Source organism: Chiloscyllium plagiosum, unplaced genomic scaffold (genome assembly GCF_037043375.1).
Source record: "Chiloscyllium plagiosum isolate Xiang-an unplaced genomic scaffold, Cpla_swu_hap1 HiC_scaffold_3, whole genome shotgun sequence".
NCBI lineage: Eukaryota > Metazoa > Chordata > Chondrichthyes > Orectolobiformes > Hemiscylliidae > Chiloscyllium > Chiloscyllium plagiosum.
Genome location: NW_028270141.1, coordinates 45,084,653 through 45,099,169, shown reverse-complemented (window position 1 = coordinate 45,099,169; position 14,517 = coordinate 45,084,653). Strand labels below are relative to the sequence as shown.

General features: G+C 41.5%; 1 protein-coding gene across 1 annotated transcript in view; it reads right to left on the bottom strand.

The window, feature by feature from the left end:
• The window catches only part of epm2a (EPM2A glucan phosphatase, laforin), a 35,993-nt gene that overhangs the window by 17,560 nt on the left and 3,916 nt on the right, over nt 1–14,517 (bottom strand). The window lies entirely within an intron of this gene.

Below are 14,517 nucleotides of genomic sequence, written 5' to 3'. Positions count from 1 at the left end.
TGTGATAGTTTTAAAGGCTGTCTAGCCAACTCTCCAGCTCTATTTAATCATTCTCTAAAATTTGACACATAGTCCAAGTGGGTGGTCTCTGAATCCTGACTTATTAATTTCTCCTTAATCAATTTTAATTGTCTTCTTACTTCATGCCCAAAAATGAATTCAAATGGACTGAATTTGGTCGATTTATTCGGTGCATCTCTGATTGCAAACAATACAAACAAACTCCCTTATCCCGATCATCTGGACAATCCTGACCATAAGCCCTTAACATGGTCTTTAGTGTTTGATGCCATCGCTTAGTGCTCCCTGCGATTCCGGATGATACACAGTCAATTTGAATTGCTTTATTCCCAAGTTATCCACAACCTCCTTGAATCTGACTGGATTTCTATTGGTATTTAGTAAAAGATTCAAGTAATTCTTCTACAACCCTTTTAGCTGTGATGTTGCGTAATGGGATTGCCTCATCCATTATTGCTAATAAATACTTATTCACACTTTTTGTTTGAGGTAGGGGACCCACGCAATCAATTAAGACACTTGTGAAAGGTTCCTCAAATGCTGGAATGTTATTAAAGGTGCAGGTTTTATTACTGCCTGTGATTTTCCGATTAGCTGACATGTATGATACGTCTGGCAAAATTCAACTACATCCTTGTGTAGTCCAGGCCAGTAAAAATGTCTTTGTATTTTAACCTGTGTTTTCCTCACTCCTAAATGACCTCCAAGTGGAAGCTCAAGCACCACTCACAGCACCTCCTTTCTATACCCTACTGACAAAACAATTTGATGAATCTCTGCCCATTTCTCATCTGCTTGAACGTGTGATGGTCTCCATTTCCTCATTAAGACATCATTTGTTAAATAATAACACACAGGAATGCATTCACTTTCCTTCTCTGTAAATGCCTTTTGATATAATTGTTTTAAATTCTCATTTTTTTGATGTAATTCAATCAGCTTAGCAGAGCTAAAGATACTTGCATGTTTAACCATTTGCTGTTTCTTTGTACCACTTACCTAATCAAAAAGAGTCTCGGATAACAGTAGGTCAGCTTCCTTATTTGTGCCTTTTGATCCCTCCTGCATCAGCTTGTGCCTCTGTGATCTTGTGATCACACAATCAGGGAACATTTCTGGATAAACATTCTCCATGTCTTCAGTTGCCTGCATCTCCACTGGCTTTTCAACTAGAGTAGGCAGCACACCTACCAGTGAATCAGCTCTATCATTTGCAAGGACAAATTGTATTCCTGGAGCTGAGAGTTTGTCTAGTTCTCCTACCACCAATTCTCCACTCTTCTCTGCACTCTCTAGCCTCACTTTACATAATTGAGCACTTCTTGTCTCACCATGAATTCCTGTTACCAGTACCTTTTCTGGCAATAATCCCTCATCCCACATATCTCCTCATCCTTCAGTATCGTAGACTGAGAGGATCCTGTGTCCCTTAATATTGTAACCTCTTTACCTGCTACTCCTGGCCTATGTGAATAAACTTTACCCTTGCATGTATATTTTTTAAGCAGATCTGGCACTGCCTCCTTAATCAACCTCTGATCATCTTGTACACTGTGAGGCAGTTGTTTAACTTCCCTTGCGCTTTTTGTTACTAGTCCAAGAAAACTTCCATGCTTGTCTGGATTTCCTATATCTGGCTTTCTCCTAGCCCACCAACACTGTGGTTTTGTGTGGCCCACTTTATTACAATGAAAACAACGAAACTTTTTAACTTATTTTTCCCCCTCAAGGATTTATTTTTTACCCTGTGGTGAATTATCCTTAGGATCGTCAACGAGATCTACCTTCCCTTTTCCACGTGAGGATTTCTCTTTTGACCCAGTTTCTATCCCTCATGGACTGAAATTGATTCGAGAAGCCAAACTGTGTTTTTTGCATCAGCTCATAATCATCAGCCACTTCAGCTGCTAACCTTGCTGTTTTAACTCTCTGCTATTCCACATGGGTTCGCACTACTTCCTCACTGAGCCTACCCTCAGCCTTTATCTCCAGTCTTTTAAGCTGACTTTCCTTTTCAAGTGTCAGTTTTTGAAGTTCAAAAGCTCTCTCTTTTTCCCTCTCTTTTTGTAAATATATTTATTAGCAAATATTTTTAACTTTACAAACATATAAAATTATTGAAAAATACAATCAATAACAAAATCAATATAATAAAAAGAAAGAAAAACACAAATTACAATACAACTACTGTCTACTAACTACTAACCTACTCTATAATACAAAACAAACCCTAACTGTGCAAAGCAACAGCAATAAAGAAGTAAATAACTACTGGATCAAAAAAAAGAAAGAAAAATAAAAAAAGACACAGAATACAGAACAGCTATGCTCGGCGCAAAGCTCCCAAACAAAGCAATGGGAGCATTGCATATATACCTGTATTAACTCAGGAGACCCCTTCCAGGGCTCAGGACTCGACAAACCTAACCATCCTGGTTAAACAAACACCCTAGTTAAGATAACTGGCAAATCTATATCCAAATAACACAAGTAGGGCTGCCATGTCTTATAAGAATGGTCTGTTGTGTGGTGCATGATGTTTGTAAAAATGTCTAAGGGAATGTGTACCATAATTAATTTCTGCCATCCCAGCAAGGCCAGCAGGTTCTCAGACACCAGAATATTCTATCGTGCACAGTATGCAAGAATATTAAATAGTTTCTTCCCATGCGCGTCTACAGATGGTAAATTTGGTAGACTTGAGAGATATGCAGTCTACTTTGACTTCAGTCCTCAATACCCTCCCCATCTCTTCCGCCACAGCGCTCCAATAAACACGGAGCCTGTGGCATGTCCAGAAGCAATGGGTAAGATAACCAACACTTACTTTACATTTGGGGCATACTGAAGATGCCCCTTTTTTAAACTTCACCAGACGTTCTGGTGCCAGATGAACCCCGTGCAGACCTTTTAATTGCGTAGCGCATGTCCTATTACAGATTGCGATCTTTTGAGCATTCTCCCATATGTTCTCCCATGTTTCAGAAGAGATCTCCACTCCTAGCTCTTGCTCCCAGACCTCACATAACCAGTTAATATCCTTCCAGGCCCTGCCACCCAGCAGGTGATAGAGGGCACTAACCGAAAGGATGCTTGTGGAACATAGCAACAACCTCTCTGTATCGGGCTAATAGGGCTTAGTGATAAGCGTAGTCTTCTGCTGAATGAAATCCCTAACCTGAAAAAAACGGAAAAGATCTCTGTGCTGGACAACCCATATTTGTGGCTCAGTTGCTTAAAAGACATCATAACCTCCCCCTCAAATAAGTCTCCCAAACTAGAAATTCCTCTCGCTGCCCCTAGTTTGAACCCTGAGTCCATCAACCCTGGTTGGAAACCTGGCATGCCAACTATAGACGTAAGTAGCGAAGTCTTGGATAAGCAACTCTCACTCTGACGCATCGCCCTCCATTCTTGACTGTACTAATGACAATAGGGTTCCGGCAGTGGTCCATAACTGTCCTCATCTTATCCATGAACAACAGGTCAATAAGAGGACACTTTGCCTGGGAGGCCTCGATATCCAGCCATATTGAGTTTAAATCGCTACCTACCCAAACGCAGACAAAGGATAGCAGGGAACTCAACTGATACCTTCTGATGTCTGGGAAATCAACTCCTCCCCCTCCTTGAGACAACTGCAATTTAGAAGGGGCCGCCCATGATGCCTGAAAAAGGAACCATCCCATAAGCTTCCGCAGCGTTGACCTGGGAAACATCATAGGAAGCATACGCATGGAATAAAGCAAACGAGGAAGAACATTCATTTTATTGAGAGATATTCGGCCCAGCCATGAAATTGGAAGAGCCTCCCATCTCTGGAGATCCTGCCTAAGATTGTCAAGCAAGTGAGCAAAGTTAGTCCGAAATTACAGATCAAACTTGGGGGTAATAAAAATGCCTAGGTATTGGACCCCTGCCTGTGACCACTTAGTCATAGCCATAGAGATGTACAGCATGGAAACAGACCTTTCAGTCCAGCCCGTCCATGCCGACCAGATATCCCAACCCAATCTAGTCCAACCTGCCAGCACCCATCCCATTTCCCTCCAAACCCTTCCTATTCATATACCCATCCAAATGCCTCTTAAGTGCTGCAATTGTACCAGCCTCCACCATTTCCTCTGGCAGCTCATTCCATACACATACCACCCTCTTCATGAAAACGTTGCCCCTTGGGTCTCTTTTATATCTTTCCCCTTTCATCCTAAACCTATGCCTTCTAGTTCGGAACTCTCAGACCCCAGGGAAAAGACTTTGTCTATTTATCATATCCATGCCCCTCATAATTTTAAGACCATAAGACATAGGAGCGGAAGTAAGGCCATTTGGCCCATCGAGTCCACTCCGCCATTCAATCATGGCTGATGGGCATTTCAACTCCACTTACCCGCATTCTCCCCGTAATCCTTAATTCCTTGTGACATCAAGAGTTTATCAATCTCTGCCTTGAAGACATTTAGCGTCCCTGCCTCCACTGCACTCTGCCGCAATGAATTCCACAGGCCCACCACTCTCTGGCTGAATAAATGTCTCCGCATTTCTGTTCTGAATTTACCCCCTCTAATTCTAAGGCTGTGTCCACGGGTCCTAGTCTCCTCGCCTAACGGAAACAATTTCCTAGCATCCACCCTCTCCAAGCCATGTATTATCTTGTAAGCATAGATGGGCTACTAGCTGTGCCTTAGTTGATAGTCAAGAATTCCTGCAACTCCTTCAAAAAGTACTCCACAAATTTGGAATTCTTAAGGAGAAAAGGGTCCAAACACCAATGCTGCAAACCTAGCCCCTCACACTTGGCCTTAACTTCCAAATATACCGCCACGTGATCAGAGGTAGCTATATTCCCAATTTTGTAACCCATAATCGAATCCAGAAGGGCCAAGGGAGGCAAAAAGAGATCAATCTGCGTGTGATAATTATGTGGATTTGAAAAAGAGGTGAAGTCTCTGCCGGTAGGGTGAAGACATCTCCAAATACCCACCAACCCCAACCCCTCGCATAAGTCAATCACCTGCTTAGCCTGTGAAGAAATAGTTGGGGCCCACTAGGCATCCTGTCCACGGTCAGATCCAAAAGACAATTAAAATCCCCCCCCCCATAATAATGTGTCATGTTCCAAAGGCACTTAGCTTAGAGAAAGCACTAATCAAAAATTTGAGGGGATGCGCCGGAGGACAGTAGACATTTAAAATGCCATATTCCTCCCCACTATATCAGGGCTTTAAGTATCACAAACCTCCCTGCTCATCTTTCACCTGCTCTAATAATGTAAACGGAAGATTTTCTGGATAGGTACTGCCCCTCCCCTACTTTTAGAAGTAAAGGATGAAAAATATATCTGGTCATAACCCCCATGTTGTAATTTCAGGTGTTCCCCATCATCAAGATGGGTATCCTGCAACAAAGCTAAATTAACCCTTTCCCTCTTAAGGCTAAGAAGCACTATTTTCCTTTTAACAGGCAAATGACTTCCCTTGATGTTCCAGGTCACCATTTAATAAGACACTTAGCCATATCCCCTTTCAGAGACCCTTGAACCCCTGGGAGAGGGAACCCTGCTTAAAAAGCGCCGAGCACAAGTAAATAAAAACTCAGAGTCAAAGAAATATGTATACAAAAACTACTCTATCATAACTACAAACAACTATTACTACCAAAAAACTACAAAGGAAACCAACTATAAAACCTTGAATGGAAGACTCTTCCACCTGCTCATAGGGGGCACTCATCTTACCCATCCCCTCCTTCACAGCTCCTTCAAACCCGGACTGTGCCCCAGCCTTAGGCCAGAAAAAAAAACAAGGAGATGATCCTTAAATCAACAGAAAAAAGACAAAGTCAGGATGAGCACTCCACCCATCCCTGGCTTCATGTCACCCCTACTTGTGACTAAAAGAGAAACAGAACAAACAAAAAAAAGGGGGAGACAACAAAGAACATCCACAAAATTTCCCATCAGAAAATCCAGTTATATGAAAAAATTAGTAGGAACAACTTATTCCAAATTATTTTTCCCCTTTCCAAAAAAGAAATTATTAGTGAGAAAGAAAGGAATAATAAAAAGGAAGGGAAAACATGGGGAAAGAAGGAAAAGAGAACAAATATTAACTGTATTCTGCAGGCCAGTTTGTCTATTTTAAAGTATCTACAAAGTTTTTTAACTTTATCCGCTGAGTCAAATGTATAAACTGAGTCCTTATGGCTGAAACGGAGCACTGCGGGGTACCTCATGGAGTACTGGATGCCCAGGTTCCTCAGCCTCTTTTTACTTTAAGACTGCTCTAATTCACTGATTCCCTAGAAACTTACGGGCGGTGGGTTATACAGACACCATAATAGATGTGAAGTCGAGACGAGCACGGGCAGTACTTGGCCTCTCTAGTGATCTAGATAAATGATCAGAAAGCAAAACTTTGGAGCCTGTTGTAAATGGTGGCGAAACTGTAATAAAAGGAACAAACATGATTGGGTAAGTGCTGACAATTCAGTACATGTTTATTTTGTTTAAAAGTGCAGTTTAATTTCTTTTGTGATAAATACATTGTCTAAGATTTTTACATACTGTTATTGCTGGGAGTGGTACATCCGTTACTTCTTTATAAAGGTTCATTAGAATATAACAGGTAAGCTTCTGAACTTGTCAGCCAAGACAGATATATTGCAATGCTGAGGCACAACAAACTGATTTACCACAGAATTGATGAGAATTGCATGCTGATTCAGTCAGTTAAATTCCTTTTACTTTTTCTTATGGGTGCAACAAGTAGTTGTATTTCTGTATTTTATCTAATATGGTAAGCAGAGACCACAAACTAAAATTTCATAATGTTGCGTTAAAACCCCTTAGTTGTTGAAAATTTATTTTTGTCCGTTATTTGTTTGCTGTTACCTATGTCGATGTTCCTTTCTTTTAGTTCATTATTGGATTCATTGATGAAAACAATAAATCTAGCATTACTATCAAAGTCAAAGAAAATGATTCATCCTATAAACAAGTACCTAAAGGGACAGAAGCTTCTTTGCTAAGTTTTTTTTACTGCAATTGAATCATAAGTTCATCCTTAATCAAAGGATGTTGGTTTGATGCAAACAATGTATTGAACAATAGGGTCCTTGACAGCATTAAAGAATGTTAGATCAGGTATTTTTCACTTTTCTTTCTTGTGACATAAATTTCATTTTCCAAACAGGTTTCTCTAATTTAAAGCTCATTCTCATGGCATGTTTTAATTTTAGTGCACTTTGTGAATTAGGAGAAATTCCCAAGTAGAGCTGCATCATTTTTTATTCTAGCGTGGCTACCGTTTTTGCTGAGTTTTTAAACATATTGCCGCTTTGCTCAACCCTCTCCTAAGCTCCTCATTCTCCCTCCCACTCATTTATTTACTTCCTCCCCAACTCTCCTGCTTGTCATTTTCCCCATCCCAAAATCTTGCTATTTTCTGTTTGCCACCTTGTTCATTGCCCCAGTCTCAAGCCTCTGCCATGAGTGAGGACTGAGAGGGCAGTGAAAGGAACTTAATGAGTGAGGGAATGAGAGGTGCAACAAATGATATAGAAGTAGACTGTCAGGAAGTGACAATGGAAGGATCACGATAGGATAATAGAAGAGTTGGAAGAGGTGGGCAGGGTAGCAGGAGTAATTGAGTTATCAGAATTTTTAAAATTAAGTGAGAAGATTTTTTTAGGCCTGTTGCGATCGAGCTAGCCAGCAACCTTTTGATGTAAAAATTTATTAACCGGTCATAAACACATAACCTACCGTATTACATATTTTCTTGTGGGAAAGTGATTTTTATTCAATATTCAATTTTATAGGAAAGGGTTAGGACAGCTAAGAAAGAGTCTGTTATTGTGCTCTTTGTTGTTAAAGGATGGAATTATAATTTAATAATCCCTAAAAAAAAAATACTGAATGTTATTCACACTAACTGGTGTTTTCTTTGCATTAATTCAGAGTTATTCTTGAAGAAGGAATAAATTGCATTATGCAGTGCAGCATGGTGGAATGGAACTGATAGAATTACTGTACAGAGTTGGCATGGATTTGATGTGCCTAGTGTTCTCCTTCTGTGCCACAGTGATTTTATGATTCTTAAGTGGGACTAATTGAATAGTTCTTCCAAAGCAGCGACTCAGTTGTGGAATGACTTCCATTTGTGCAATAGATTATACAACAACATTATTTGGCATATTTCTAAAGGCAATAATTATTCCTGCTGCTTTGTGATTTTTTTTATTTTTGGCCAACTGTTTTTTTAGGTTCATTTATGAATGAAAAGCCTGATTACATTCCAGACTCTTTCTTCACAAAATTTTGTATCTATAGGCCTGACAGTCTTGCCTCGGAAGGGAAGTGAGAAATACATGAAAAAAAATTACATGTTATGTTGCAGTAGATGAAAAATGAAGAGTAGATTCTACCAAGAGTCTTTTGCTTTCCTCTTAATGGTCTGTTGGAGTCATAATGTCATATAGTTGTACAGCATAGAAATAGTCTCTTCAGTCTAATTCGTCCATGTTGACCAGACCATGTTGATCTCATCCCTTTTGCCACCATTTGATCCATATCCCTCTAAACCTTTCCTAATCATGTACCTATCCAGATGCTTATCAAATGTTGTAATTGTACCCACCTTCACCACTTCCTCTGGTAGCTCATTCCATATACACACCATCCTCTGCAAGAAAAAGTTGCCCCTTAGGTCCCTTTTAAATCTTGCCCCTCTCATCTTAAATTTGTGCCCTTTAGTTTTTTGACTGCTCTACCGTGGGAAAAAGACATTGGCTATTCACCCTATCCATGCCCATCATGATTTTATAAACTTCTGTAAGGCCACCTTTCAGCCTCTGACACTCCACAGAAAATAGCCCTCGGGTATTTAGCCTCTCCCTATAGTTCGAGTTCAACATCTTTCCTGTAAAGGGAGACCAGAATTGAATGCAGTATTCGAAAAGTGGTCTAACCAATGTCCTGTATGGCTGCAACATGACATTCCCACTCCTGTACTGAATGCACTGATCATTAGAGGCAAGAATACCAAATGCCATTCTACCCCATCGACTTGTGACTCCACTTTCAAGGAACAGTAAATCTGCACCCAGTGATTCTTTGTTCGGCAACACTGCCCAGGTCCCTACCATTAAGTGTATAAGTCCTGCCCTGATTTTCCTTCCCAAAATACAACACTTCACATTTATCTAAGTTAAACTTCAACTACTACTCCTTGGCCCATCTGATCAAGGTCTCTGAGATAACCACTGCTGCCTCACAACACCAGAGACCCGGGTTCAATTCCCGCGTCAGGCGACTGTCTGTGTGGAGTTTGCACATTCTCTCCGTGTCTGCGTGGGTTTCCTCCGGGTGCTCCGGTTTCCTCCCACAGTCCAAAAAATGTACAGGGTTAGGTGAATTGGCCATGCTAAATTGCCCGTAGTGTTAGATGAAGGGGTAAATGTAGGGGAATGGATCTGTGTGGGTTGCTCTTCGGAGGGTCGGTGTGGACTTGTTGGGCCAAAGGGCCTGTTTCCACACTGTAAGTAATCTAATTTAATCTAAACTTAATTAAAGCTGCAGAGAAATCCTGGAAAAACATGATATTTGAACCCTTGTACAGCAGTGCCTATGGATCTTTTCCCAGGGATCTGGAAGCTTCTATGACTTTTTGCTTGTCCTTATATGAGTGGAAGCGCACTGGGACTGGGCGGGGGTGCTGCACTGGCCCTGACCTGTGCACTGTAACCAAATACTCCCTTTCAATCTGCAGCCTGCTGGATTCGATCTAAAGGCCCAAAAACTTCGGCAGCCAGCTTTCAAAGAAACTGACAGGCTGCTCACCTTCCTCACCTTCAGGGAGCTCGACAATTTGGTGATTTATCCTCTGACCTCGATTTTCGAAGTTGTCAATATGGTTTCAAAAGGTCCGCACCTCTCGCTGCAGCACCCAGATCTGACTGGATGAGGACTCCATCGCAGCTTCTGAAGCCTTAGTACAACCCTGCACCTCCTCCAGCCGCTCCCCGAGGCCCTGCATCTCCTGCTAATGCTTCTGTAGCATGGACGCAATAGGTTGGACCTGGGCAGGAATCTCCCCACGGATCTCCTTAATCGCAGCCCCAACTTTCAAGTTAAGTCTCTCCATCGCCGCAGCCAATTCCTGTGAGTCTGTCAGGTCCCCGGGGGGCTCAGGAGAGGCTGCTCCTGCTGCAGTCTCTGGTGTGGTAGGTGCTGCAGGGGAGTGTCCTCCCTGCTGCTGTTTGCTTGCTCCTTTTCTCTTTGGCATCCTTCCCACTCCCAAATATTAACAAGTATGTGTTCTGTAAGGTTTTATAATAATAATTCCACCACATAAGTTGGCCAGGGATGGCAAAAAACACCAGCATGCCTTGGCTGTTAGGCAGAGCTGTCCACAGCAGTTCTACAGAATCGCCGCCATCTTGCCGAGTCCCTCTCTTCCACTTCTAATCGTAACTCAAACTGTTTCATTTCTGCTGCCTTTTCCTTATCTCTTACCTCTAACTCAAGCTGATTCATTTGCAAATGAATTCTTGCCATCTTTATAGATTCTGATAGTTTCTCCAGCAAGTTTAATTGCAGAGCTACTATTGTATTCCTCACAGAAGCAGGCAGTTCCAATTCCAGCTTCTCTGTTAATTCTTGCAACTTGGTCTTACTCACTTTTTGCAAAACTTCCAAGGTCACCGTATCCCCATCCAGAAAACTTTTGGCGACTGAAAGAGCCATTATTATCCCAAGCTCTGTGTACCCAACCAAACTAACACCAGAAATAAAAACACTAGCACCTACCACTTGCTGTTTAAAATCCTGCAAAGAGCCCCCAGACTGTTATTGATTAGGCCAGACTACTCAAAACATTCTTACGCAGGCAGCCCTAGACCTAACTTTGCAATTTGTTTCGGTGAGTGTACAATGAAAATTACCTAGAGTAAGATAGCTAGGTTGACCACTAGATTTTAAAACAGACAAAACATTAATTTACAAAATTACACAATGAAACACAATGAACAGAATTAAGAACCCCTACAGAACTCAACCTATCCAGCTAGACTTAATTATGCTGTTCCAAATACACAGAACAGTCCCAATAAGCAAACTCCCTTTAAAACCCAGTTTAAATGGATCATGTGCTTACAGGTTGAAGTTGAAGGGCAGAAAAGAGAGAGAGAGTTTCAACACAGCTCCCTGTTGAACTTCCCAGTTCAAGACTGAACTAAAACCTGCTCAGCTCAGCTAGCTAAATAGCTGACCACTCCCCTCTCTTTACACAGGTCACTTCTAAAACGTGACCACTTTGGCCTGAAGTCTCATCTGTTTACATATAAACAAAAGGCATCTCAAAATCCTTTTCATCTCTGCACCAAAACAATCTGATAGGAGTTTGGCCTGGTTAATTTCCCCTCTGAAAAAAATCAAGGACAGAGTCTCCTTGAGCCAAAGAACAGCTTTTAGAAAAAAAAGGACTAGCTTTGTGACACTAAATCGCAGAAGGAAAAGTATTTGCATCTGCCTGCTAACATTTCCTCTGAAAGGCAGTATTTCTCTCAGCCAGCACTCCCTGTGAGTGTTATACTGGGAATGCCAGCCTGCATCATGTGCCCACATCTCTGGAGTGAGGATTGAACTGAAGACCATTAGATATGGCAAGAACTCCAGCCACTGGACCACAGCTGATTCTCAATAAGTTTGTATAATTGTACATATTGCAATAATCCTAACAGAGACAGAATATTCAGATTCCACTTCAACTTTAGGAATTATGCACATGATTGATTCATTGAATGATAGACTTCAGAAGGAGGCCATTTGGCCCATTGTACCTATGCTGGCTCTTTCCCTAAATGTTTTGCCAATTATCTAAAATCTATGTCTGTTAATTGCCGACTCCTGCTGGCAGAGCTGGTTGATATTAAAAAGTTTATGGTCACAGTTATCTAATATAGGAGGTCAACAATTCGTAAATTTCTTGAGTTTGTTAAAAAGTGAAATTTAGATATGATATATCAGTAAATTGGATTATTGAAAAAAAAAATGACCATGACAATTGGGAATGATTCACTGATATCAGATGCCAAAAAGGCTGTGTGTTGGTCTCATTAAAGTTATCCTGCTCTCCATCTGGTGTGTTAGGGTACTTTTCCCTATACTTCATCCTCTTCCTCTGGTCCATTTTCCATCTGGATATGAACTCAGAGAAACACAGAAGATAGGAGTAGGCCGTCTGGCCCCTCGAGACTGCTGCACCATTCATTATGTTCATGGTTGATCATCAAGCTCAATATCCTAAACTCGCCATCTCCCAGATCCCTTGATCCCCTTAGCCACAAGAACTATAGCCATCTCTTTCTTGAAAACCCATAAAGTCTTGGTCTCAACCACTTCCTCTAGTACTAAATTCTACACACTCACCATTCTCTGGGTGATCAAACTTTCCTCATCTCAGTCCTAAAAGGTTTACCCCTTATCCTTAAACTATGACCCCTGGCTCTGGACTCTGCCAACATTCCCCTGTCTCAATTTACAGCCATTCAAATCATAATCTGCCTTGCTATTTTTGCTACCAAAGTGGATAACCTCACATTTATCCACATTATTCTAATTCTGCCATGCATTTGCCCACTTATTCATCCTGTCCAAATCACATTGCAACATGTCTGCATCCTCCTCACAGCTCACCTTTTTACCCAGCTTTGTGTCATCTGCAAATGTTGGAATATTACATTTAGCTCCCTCATCTAAATCATTAGCACATTTGTGAATAGCTGGGTCCTTGTACTAATCTGATCCCTGCAGCACCCACCAGTCACTGTTTGCCATTCCATTCCAAAAGATCCATTTATCCCTAATCTTTGGTTCCTGTCTGCTGACTAATTTTCTCATGTCCTCCTTTGTGAAGACAGAAGGGAAGTATGAATTTAGTTCACCAACCACATCACTGTACCTCATTACAAATTCCTCAGTTTCTGACTGTAAGGAACCTACATTCATTTTTACCAACCTTCTCTATCCCTATGCTCTAAGCACTTATTGTTATATCATATTTCTAGGGGCAGGTAACTAGATCAATCAATTATCTGAACGCTTTTGGCCAATGGCCAAAGGCCAGCTGCTCATGAGGTAACATGATTATTGTCCCCTTGCCTGAGGGTGAGTTTACCATTCTTTCAAAGAACGAAGTTTAAATCACACACCACCAGATTATAGTCCAACAGATTCATTTAGAAGCACTAGCTTTCGGAGCACTGCTCCTCCATCAGGTGGTTTTTAACTTTTTACATCCAGTCTAAAACCAGCACCTCCAAATCATGACTTTCAAAGAACAAACAGGTCAGAACAATAGGTGTTTTTCTTGTTATCCTTCTCTTTATTTTCGCACGCTATAATTTTGAAATGTATAGCTGTTAAATGAAATTTTATGCTACACAGTAAATACTAGGAAAGTTCTATTTTCAAAGAAGCCCGATTTTCAACAATTTTAGATTAAAATCTTTTCAGAATGTACTCTCCCTGTCCCACCATAAAGAATAATGTCCCTTTTTTTCCCAAACTGCAGGTCATTTATATTGACAGCTCAGTGTCAGTGCCCAGCGTCAGATAATATCCAGTCTTGGTCAATATACAGAAATGTGGAGGTGCTGGTGTTGGACTGGGGTGGACAAAGTTAAAAATCGCACAACACCAGGTTATAGTCCCAACAGGTTTATTTGGAAGTACTAGTTTTCAAAGTGCTGTTCTTTCATCGGCTAACTAGTCACCTGATGAAGGAGCAGCGCTCTGAAAGCTAGTACTTCCAAATAAACCTGTTGGGACTATAACCTGATGTTGTGTAATTTTTTAACAATGTACAGAGAGAGTATTCACTTTAGGTCAGTATTTTTTCAATGTCTGTTATCTGTCAAATGTCAGTCAGTGACAAATGCATGTACCCAGGTTCAGTCAGTGGCCTCTGTATATAAGTGACCAGTGTCCATCAGTGCCCAGCATCAGAGACCAGTGTCAGTCAGCAGCTAGTGCCAGTGTCAGTCAGTGCCGCTGTCAGTCAGTGCCTAGTGTCAGTCAGTGCCTAGTGTCAGTCAGTGCCTAGTGTCAGTCAGGGCCCAGTGTCAGTCAGCACCAAGTGCCAGTGTCAGTGCCCAGTGTCAGTCAGTGCCCAGTGTCAGTCATAGAATCATAGAGATGTACAGCATGGAGACAGACCCTTCAGTCCAACCCGTCCATGCTGACCAGATATCCCAACCCAATCTAGTCCCACCTGCCAGCACCCAGCCCATATCCCTCCAAACCCTTCCTATTCATATACCCATCCAAATGCCTCTTAAAAGTTGCAATTGTACCAGCCTCCACCACTTCCTCTGGCAGCTCATTCCATACACGTACCACCCTCTGCGTGAAAATGTTGCCCCTTAGGTCACTTTTATATCTTTCCCCTCTCACCCTAAACCTATGCCCTCTAGTTCTGGACTCCCTGACCCCAG